The sequence below is a fragment of the Erigeron canadensis genome, chromosome 4, assembly GCF_010389155.1.
Source record: "Erigeron canadensis isolate Cc75 chromosome 4, C_canadensis_v1, whole genome shotgun sequence".
NCBI classification, from domain to species: Eukaryota; Viridiplantae; Streptophyta; class Magnoliopsida; order Asterales; family Asteraceae; genus Erigeron; species Erigeron canadensis.
The window spans coordinates 17,055,165-17,065,433 of NC_057764.1; positions in this window are offsets into that span (position 1 = coordinate 17,055,165).

The following is a 10,269-nucleotide window of genomic DNA, read 5'->3' on the forward strand; positions in this document are numbered from 1 at the left end:
CGAAGAAGAGCACGAAAATACATTTAAACACGAATTTCGAATCGAATTTGCAAGCAATAGAAAATCAAACGATCTTACACCTTCTGGTAATCAACCTTAGGGCTCTGATACCACTTGTAGGTTCCTACGGTTGTGCGGATCATAATAAGACATGATTCGTTATGTCAAGAGTGCAGAATCCTTTAGAGATAACTAGACTGCTATTGCCTTTTGCTGATTAATGAGTAATTAATCAACCCAAGGAGATGCACAAGGCTTGTGGTTCGTGTAGGAGGTCACACGAAGGAACGGTTAACCTTAATTCGTGTCTATTCTCAAGGATTCACTAAGATTCACCAACGATTAACTTAATTCCGTAGATTAGGTCTTGTATTTATACTAGTTATTTATTGGATCGTATGGGCTTTGGCCTTAATTAACTATTAAGCCCGATTAAGCAACTAATCGATCTCCCCCGTGCTTACGTCAGCACGACGTCAGTCCTACATGCTGATGACGTCAGCACGAGGTTCGACCCCTTGGTGCTTTGTTTGACTTCGTTTGGCTCGTACATAACATCCAATCATCGTTTAAGTGTTCTACGACACTTATAAACCTTGATTCTATGTTCTTGTACCTGCAAAACAATATGTAACACACAAACACAATACAAAACATAAACAGATATAATATTGAAGTTCAAACGTAATTATTAAATATCAACACAAGTTCTTATTTAAATGATTACAAACATAGTTCTTAAAACATAAACGATAATCAAATCTATGCTGCGATTGTCACAACGAATCTGCATCTACAATATCACCTCACACACATAGAATTTTGGTTTCAAATTCTATCTTGAAAAAATCGCTTGATTTCGGTTCTAAATGCTTGCAAATCAATCAAGGCTTCAATCTTCGATCAAGAAACTTATGTGTGTTATCATTTTCTTCATCAAAAACATAATAAGGTACTGATTTCCATGTTTTTAATTCGGACCTTAACATCTTTATGTAATTACTTTTCGGTTCTTATCAAAAGCTAAGCGAATCATGTCTTTGATTGTTGATTGTGCAATTTCGGTTACAATTGTGTGTAAGAAACGAATTGAACCTTGATTAAGGCTTTGATTTGATACATTATGCACTCATGTAATTTGGATTTTGTGCAACTACAAAAATTGAATATATCCTTTACTTGAAGATATCCAAGATTAAGGTTGTGCAATTGTCGATCACATGATGTATGAAATCGGTCAAACTTCACCCTTTTTGTACTGATTTGTGATACTTTTGTGCAATCAAGACTCATGGGTATAAATTGGCTAGCCTTAGATCTCGTTATTTTAACAAAATCGCGTCAAAATAGTTCCTTTTTACTCAAATCGCGTATGAATCTAACCCAGGCCAGGTCTAGCTCGACCTAGGCTGGTCTAGCTCGACCTAGGCAGGTCTAGCTAGACCTGTACCTGGTCTAGCTCGACCTCTGGTGGTCTAGGTTGACCCTCTGTTGAGTTTTGTCGCTTAAACGTCACGTAAAGTTACTAGTTTGACCCGAAATGACTTGTTTTAACTCTCGGACCCTTAAGTATTGACAAGAACTCATTTTGACCTCTGTCTAGATCGAACTAAACCTTCCATAGTCGATTTCTACCACTTCCAAACTCATATAGTCGATTTCATTAGCTTTTCGTGTCCATACACGCTTAATCGGTTTTTAAACTTGACTAGTTTTCTCAAAAAGTGTAGTTTTGGTCCAATTAATTAACGTATGATTAAATGGTTTCAAAATAACATTTTTGGGCTGTAGTTGGTTGAGTTCAACCATAAGGTTGAGATCAAACTCAACTTGTTTCGGTTTTGTAAGCTTTTCGGTTAAAATCTCCGGTTTTGTCTAGTTTCGATTAAATTCGAGTAAAACATATTTTAGGCTATGTAATGATTTCAAATCAGGTTGTATTGATAAAATAATGTATTTTAAACTTAAGAAAGGTCATTGGTGTCAAATCCAGACTCTTGTTCGGTTTATTTGAGTCTCGTAAATTTTAACAAACGTCGTTTTAAAAGTAAAATAAAGACATATGGACTTAAAGGCATTTCTAATAGGCTAAGACTTAAGATAAAAGACGTTCCTTTTGACTTGTCATGTATTATTGATAGGTGTTGATTGTCGTGGACTTTGATTGTGCTTGTCGTGCTCTTTCATTATACTGTCATAACACTTTTCAGGTGAGTTTCGTAGCCCCTCTTTTTACATGTTTTGGGGTGAAAAGTATACTCGTTCTTTTTGAACAGTTTTTTCGATTTCTGTTTATGTTAAATATTGAGCCTGTGCGTATAGAGTTACTTATGTCATTCGACGTGCTTCTGTCTTGTTGTATGTATGTGATTATGTGTTTGTTGTTGTGCTTAATGACGTGCTTAATTGACGTGCTTTTGTGTGTATTGGAGACTTGAGACTTTGAGACTTTGAACTAAGGCAGGTACCGTAAGGCCGGACTTTGAGACATTGAGACAACTGGACTTGTTTTGGCATAACTCTGCTCGTTATATATTGAACTATTACTTGTTTAGACTTAAAAGAATCGACCAACGACTTATTTCTTTGACTAGACTTTTGACATAAAACCTACGGACTCACCAACCTTTGTGTTGACACGTTTTAGTATACTTTTCAGGTACTCAGGCTATTCAGGGATAAGGACTTTCATGCTAGGACTAGACTTTGGAGACTAGAGCTCCTTTAATTTTGTCAGACTTTAAGGCTGCATGCCTTGGTTTATACCTTTTATGGATGTACTTGTAATAAGCTTTCCTAGCATTTTCATGAATTTGAACTTATGTTTTGGGAATATATTCATTATATTCTATGTCATATAGCAGTATCTATGTAATTCCATGTCTTGCTGTACTTTTCATGATGCCTCATGTTTCCGCCAACGGTGGGGTGTTACAACTTGTCTCGTTGACCTAAATTCATTAACGACAGATATCATATCATGGCAAGCATCTCTCGATCACCCTCTAGCGTTCCTTATCGTATCTATATAGCCGTACTAGAACATCCCCAAACCATAACACAGTTTCATTAGATGTAATTTACTCTCGCTAATGTAAACACATTAGACTCCACGTATCTAAAAGTTTCAATTACCTTTAACTTATGCACATATTGCACCTCTTAAACTTTCATCGTTGTTACATTTAGCTCCTCATTTCAACTGTAATTGTTCTTTTTTATTGGCTTTCTTAGAGGTTATCATCAAGAAGATGGTAATAGGCTTTATTCTAATTTATTATTGTAACACAAAAACTTAATTTGCTTAATCATATCGAACAAAATAAAAACACATTATGACTGACACTTAATACAATTAGTGCATATGCAACTAAATGTATACATTTAAATGACTTTTTAACTTCTCTAGTTTCTAGTCAAGAGATAGCAACCAATGATTCCTTACTCATTTTTTACCAATTCCTATGTTACAATGTTTATCACCCCTCTTTTGGGTTATTATCAATTCCACTAAGTTATAGTTTTATGGCCATCTCGAATCTCTTTGTCTCATAGCCACAAGCTCTCATCGATTTCACCCGACGTCTCCATTTCACATATATGCCTGAAATAAACAAATTTAAGCTAGATTTGTGCAATTTATGGAGTTTGTGTGTGAAAAGGTGTTTGTGTGTGTATGGAGGTTAGGGATGAAGATTAGAGAGAAAATGTGTGGAATGTGTGTGTTTTTAATTAAGAAATGGTAAAAGTCTTACAAATTAGGTGTGGAAGGGGGTATTTATACCATAAATCTAAGATTTCACTAATGCCCCTTCCATCTCTAAAATATTACATTTTAACACCATTTTTAGGTCTAACATTCTTCCCTTTGGTGTTGAAATGTAATTCAACGTCTTTAAATACGAATTTGTTCATGAAGGTCTTCGAAGCTTTCTCATTGTCTTCAAGATCTTCCATCAAACTTATCTTTTCAGAGTAAATGCACTGCGGAAAATGGATTTGGCTCTTGAGCTTTTAAAACACTTTGCGGAAGGTTGATCTTGGCTCTTTTAGATTTGAACATGAAAGCATCTTCTTGACAATCTTAACTTTGTCACACTTCCCCTTGATTAATGAATCTCTCTCTTGAAGCATTTAGACAAACATTCTTCTTCATCACAAACTTCCCTCGATCAAACAATCATATTTGCGTACCACCAACGCTTATGTATAGGGTGTACCCGCGGCGTACCCACCACGTTAGAGATAGTTTTCTTCAAAGAATCAATTTGGGGTCATCCTTATTAACATATCTTCTTACTTCCCCTCAAATGATGAACTTTCTTGTTTCTCCCCATCAAATTTCAAGAAGACATTAAGGTCGTTCGACTTCATTGTTCTCTTTCTTCCCCTCATGATGAATGTGTGGCTACATGTTCATCATGTTTCTGGGGAATCAACTATTATGAAGTAGTAGTCCAATAAACAACATCTTTAGCCCGGGTTATACACTGACATGTGTATAAACCAAATTCATCGAATCACTTACAAACAACCTTTGGGACCCATTTTTGTGTAGGCCCAACGGTTTTTGTCTTGGCATTCCAAATGTACGTGTCATCGATTCGACGAATTGAGTCTGAAGTCCATGGAGGGTGAAAACTCGAAGTTGTTGAAAAGTTAATTTTTCGTGGACGTAGTGGAGTGGATAAGACATTCACTTTTGGCATATGAATTGTTTTAGGGTGCAAGATTGTAGAGTTGCCAAAACGAGTATTTGATTGTCTTTTTCTCAGTTGACTTTGGTTTGTAAACTGATTTCCATGTGAGCTTAGCCAACTGAGCTTTGGCTTGTAAGATGAAAGCTGTATTGTCTTCAAAAGATAGGAATGAAACTGAAGATACTGATCCATCAACTGTAGATGAAGTTGAATACTTCTTACTCTTCTCCAATGAGTAATTGGTAAACTGAGACATCTTTCGGGCAGGGGTTGATGAACCATTGACATTGTAGCTCTTTGGGATGGACTCAGTGGAAACTTTTTTTGAAACATCAAGTTCAATTGGAAGTATTGGACTTGCATCATGATAAACTGATCCATCATCACTATCAGTATCATCCTTCTCAACTTTGTTGAAGTCTTTGAAGACTTTTCTCTCCTTGCTTAATAAAACAGTTGTCTTATCTTGCAACTCATGTTGAAGATTTGAAATTGTTTGTTGCAAGACAACTTCTTTCATTTGACTTTCCAAAATGTATTCATCAAGCCTTTGAAGTGAACTTTGCAACTCATTTGTCAATTTAGAAATTGTAGATTGCATCTCACTGGTCTTCTTTTGTAGAGTAAAATCGTTGTTCACAAGCTCGATGAGACATTTTGACAACTCATCTGTTAAGTTGGAAACTTTGATCTTCAAATGAACATTTTCAGTTTTGAGATCCTCATTTTCATATTTGAGTTGTTCATTTTCAGCCTTGAGTTGTTGAATTTCAAGATTAATCTTCACATTTTGAGTCTTTGTCTTTTTGACATGAACCTTTGGAGGATTTGAATTTTGATGAGAATACCTTTTACAAAAAGCTTTTGTGTCGGCGATTATAGATTCATAAGACTTTTGATCCTCATCATTCATGGGTGAAAAAGTATTTGAGATGTTTGACATTTTGTTGAGCAAAGGGTGAAATGAAATGAAAGGTATTTGTGTTTGAAATTGAAATAAAGAATGAAATTTGGGAATTTTTGAATTTCAGGTTTTCCCTCCAATTTTTTTTTCGCACCGAAAAATGTTCTCACGAAACTTTGGATTTCATGTAAACTTTGGGAATTTTTTTTTTTATTTTTTATTTATTTATTTATTTTTTTTTATTTTCTGAATTGGAATGATCTTGGTTGAAACGATCTAAATGAAGATCGTTTTAGGATTGGAAATGAAACGATCTAAAAGGAATTAGGAAGTGAAACGATCTTGAAAGGAATGAAAGGTAGAACGATCTAAAAAATCGTTTTGGAAACTTGTAGGTGAAACGATCTAATTTAGATCGTTTTGGAATCAAAGAGCTGAAACGATCTAAAAAGAGATCGTTTTGGTTTCACCAAAACTGAAACGATCTAAAAGAGATCGTTTTGGTTTCTTATCAGAATTTTCAAGAAATTGAATTGACCAAAACCAATCCAAAGGATCAGTTAGCCACAATCAATTCTTCACAACACAACCACTCTTGTCAAAACGATCTAAATTGAATCGTTTTACAAGCTACAATCACTAAAGTAAATATGAAGTATGTAAAACTGAAACGATCTAAATTAGATCGTTTTAATTTCATTTCATCTTCTCCAACAGTTCAGTTTCAACATAAAACTCCATTGATGAACCTTAAAACTTCAATAACTTTTGATTTTCTGGGAATTAGAACATGAAACCACTTGCAAACTGTTTGTTTTCACCTTAGCAACAATCCGATTAACACAATTCACCTCAAAACATAACAGATACAAAACCCAAATTTTGAGCAAAAAATCTCAAAATTCAAACTCGCAATTCGGATTGAATTAGAACGTGAAATTTGAGAGGATTATGTTTTTTAACTATCAGGAATCTATTGGTGAACAAATAATTGTGATTTGTGAGATGATCAAATGATGAACAGTGAAGAAAACGGTTTTGGATAAAAATTCGAATATTGATGAAAAATTAATAGAAATTGCAACAAATTGAGCTCTGGATCGTTAACGTGTAGTTATTTTCCTCTGATACCAAATGAAATAAACAAATTTAAGCTAGACTTGTGCAATTTATGGAGTTTGTGTGTGAAAAGGTGTTTGTGTGTGTATGGAGGTTAGGGATGAAGATTAGAGAGAAAATGTGTGGAATGTGTGTGTTTTTAATTAAGAAATGGTAGAAGTCTTACAAATTAGGTGTGGAAGGGGGTATTTATACCATAAATCTAAGATTTCACTAATGCCCCTTCCATCTCTAAAATATTACATTTTAACACCATTTTTAGGTCTAACAATGCCTTTCTGGCTAAAACATCTCTTAAGACCAGTGTACCGAGTGCACACGGTGCCTTACACATAATATCTCCATCACTTGAGAGTGAAAGAAACCATAACAACAATCTCTAAATCACGATCGTAAAAGTCTCCTCATGATGATACATGATGTGAAACATAAGCAACTACTTTACCCCTTATCATCGAAATGCCACCCAAACTTGTTCTAAAAGCACCACTATAAGAACCTTAACCCCTGTTTTCAAGCAATGTAAGAAAATTCCACACTACTATTTTTTCCAGGTTTAAAAGGAATATTCATGTGAATCAGTCCACAAGAAGTCCACCCTTTTGTTTTCTAACCCAATCATAGTTTTAATAATATGTGAGAAGTCCCGAATGAACCTCAAATAATAACCAACTACACCCCGAAAAGATTTAATCTCAATTGGTGACTTATGCAGCTCAACTCACTACAGTCTCAATGAACATTGCAATAGCCACTCATTCCCCACTTTCCACCATCAACTTCTTTCATTTTACTGAATACTTCATTCCATACGTCTCCAACTTTAATGTCATTAGAGTTATAACATAATGTTTTTTTTCCTTATCACTTACTATATAATAACACATTAAAAATCTCAACAACTCAATTACATCCCATATAGATCAACACAAGCATGGCCACAAATACCCTCATATCATGATACACTTACAATGATGTTCCGGACCATAATTGTAACTGCATCATTACACATGTGTGTCTGTTACCCTACTTGTGTATCACCGTTGTACCTCATCCCTTAAGAATTCCTCAAATCTATATATTTATCAACAATGACACACTTCATTCTCTACCGGGTTATTGTCATTAAACAAATGGGTCTGACAAATTAACCACACCTCATATCACAACTATCAGTTCATTTACCACCTTTAATTTATACATAAAGCAGCATCAAGTTTCAATACTCAATCTTCCTACTTATTTACTCCTTTGTAGCACACTTATCAAGTTAAATATTCAGGAATATAGTACGAATTTTGGTAAAAAAATCATTTATCGAACACACTGAAAAGTTTAGTGATGGATACAATGAGAAGTAAAGAAAATAAGGCTATACCACATAAATATTCATATGCACACAACACAAAAGCCTTAATCCCACTCTCTCACTCAACCCAAACCTGTCCTAAGGCGTTTCATCTCAAACGTTAAACATATCTACTTAAACTTAATTCGTACCCTAACGGTATAAGTCCAAATCCTATGGCAAAATAGTCATTTGTTCACTTAAACATGTCTCTGATACCAAATTATAACACCCTGCTTATAAAAATGTAGATCTCAAAAAAAATTTCAAAATAAAACATAACCCTGTTAAGTAAAGGGTGGAAGCGTCATTTAAAAATCTCATTTGATCCCTAACGGAATCAATAAAACATAATAAATGTCTTAAGAGGTGTTACCAACAATATAATCACAATAGCCCAAATGAAATCCACAATCAACGTAAAAGACAACCGACATAGTAATGGCCAAACAGCTAGATAATAAGTCTACTTAAATCAATGCAACTATGGGTAACTGAAGTCACAATCCTCAAGCTCCATAAGTAGCTACCCATTTCACCATCTACCGATCAGCTTCAAGTCCTAACCTGAGGGCACAACATTTTTCCACAAAACACAAGTGTCAGCTTAAAAGCCGAGTAAGATAACATGTTAGTACAAAACAAGGATTTCCAATTAAAAAAATTTTATAAAGAAATATATCTCACACATATGTATAGGCACAATCACACAATTCCACGTAAACAACATCATGAGGACATTTAATCCTACAAAGTGCCTAGCGATCCTTATTATTCCACGTTACAACACAATTTCCACGTTCCACGATATTCACGTATAGTTATGCCAATATAGTCAACAATAAAATATTTGTATGTAGGCGGTCATAAGGCCTTACAGGAACCTCACACCCGACATGATGGGTAACCTTTCGGGGTCCATCGACATCGTTATGGATAGGCATAACCAAATCCATGAGCAAACCGTTTCCGCACATATGGTGGTCAATCACTCCACCCGGTATATTCTTTCCACGATGATTGAGTCACACGGGAAGCATGTACATTGCCCCCAAGTGATCCACGTACACAAGAGTCCATTGGACTAATGTGGGTTAAGCTTAACACTTTTCCACATTGTGTTCGAGACTTAAGCACAAAATAAAATCCACGTTAACCCACGATAATTCTTCATTACTTATTAGGGCCCTTAACGTGCATCGTGACATGGCAACTTAAATTAGTCTAGTGTACTATGTGTACAAGCCAACGATAAGCAATTATCACACAAAAAACCATTCATCACAAGCATATCTTCATAATCATGCATAAAATGTCCACAAGGAACCCCCCACATACATCCCACACCCAACATACGTGTGAGATAATTAAAACATCATAAAAGTCATAAAAGTGGAGTAATTTTAAAATCTATGTTTTGTTGTGTCCCTCGTGTGTCAAAAGTAAGTTATCTTACTTTTACGAAGATAAAGATTCATCGCCAGCTCCAATTGGTGTCTAGCACCTATAATTCCCATAACATTGTGTTAAGTAATGTAACTAATAATATTATCCATTTATTATCTAGAAACTTGGTATGATTAACATATATAAATCAGATGATTTTGCATGAATCCCATCTCTACATACATGCAACGTGACCTTCATGAACCAGGTTCATTTTAAAATTGTTTATGTTTCTATTATTGCTTAATTACAAAACAACCTCATTTATGTTTCTATTATTGCTTAATTACAATACAACCTCATTTATCATTTCATGATCATCCATTCGATCGAAGGCAGTGCACATCAAAACTTATTAGACTCCATCGTTAGATCAATTAAAACATGGTATATCAGCTTCATCCAGACTACTAATAATATTTGTATGAACGACACAGATATGCGACATACCATAATAACTAACTATGATGAAACGACTAGACCACCCCAGCCCGTCTTACACCCCATACGATATCAATAATTTTGAGACTATAAACAAGCTATACCTTACAACGAACCGAGATTGAACCCAAAAATCACACCGCGAAAGCTCAATGACTAACTTGTTGTCTAGTCGTCTGTAATAACATAAACTATATGCATCTTCTTAATTCGAATCATCTCGTAAACATGATGGCAAAACTAGACAATGTCAAACAAAAGGCACCATCATTGATCTCTCCTTTTAGTTCTTTCGCTAACTCACACGCAAC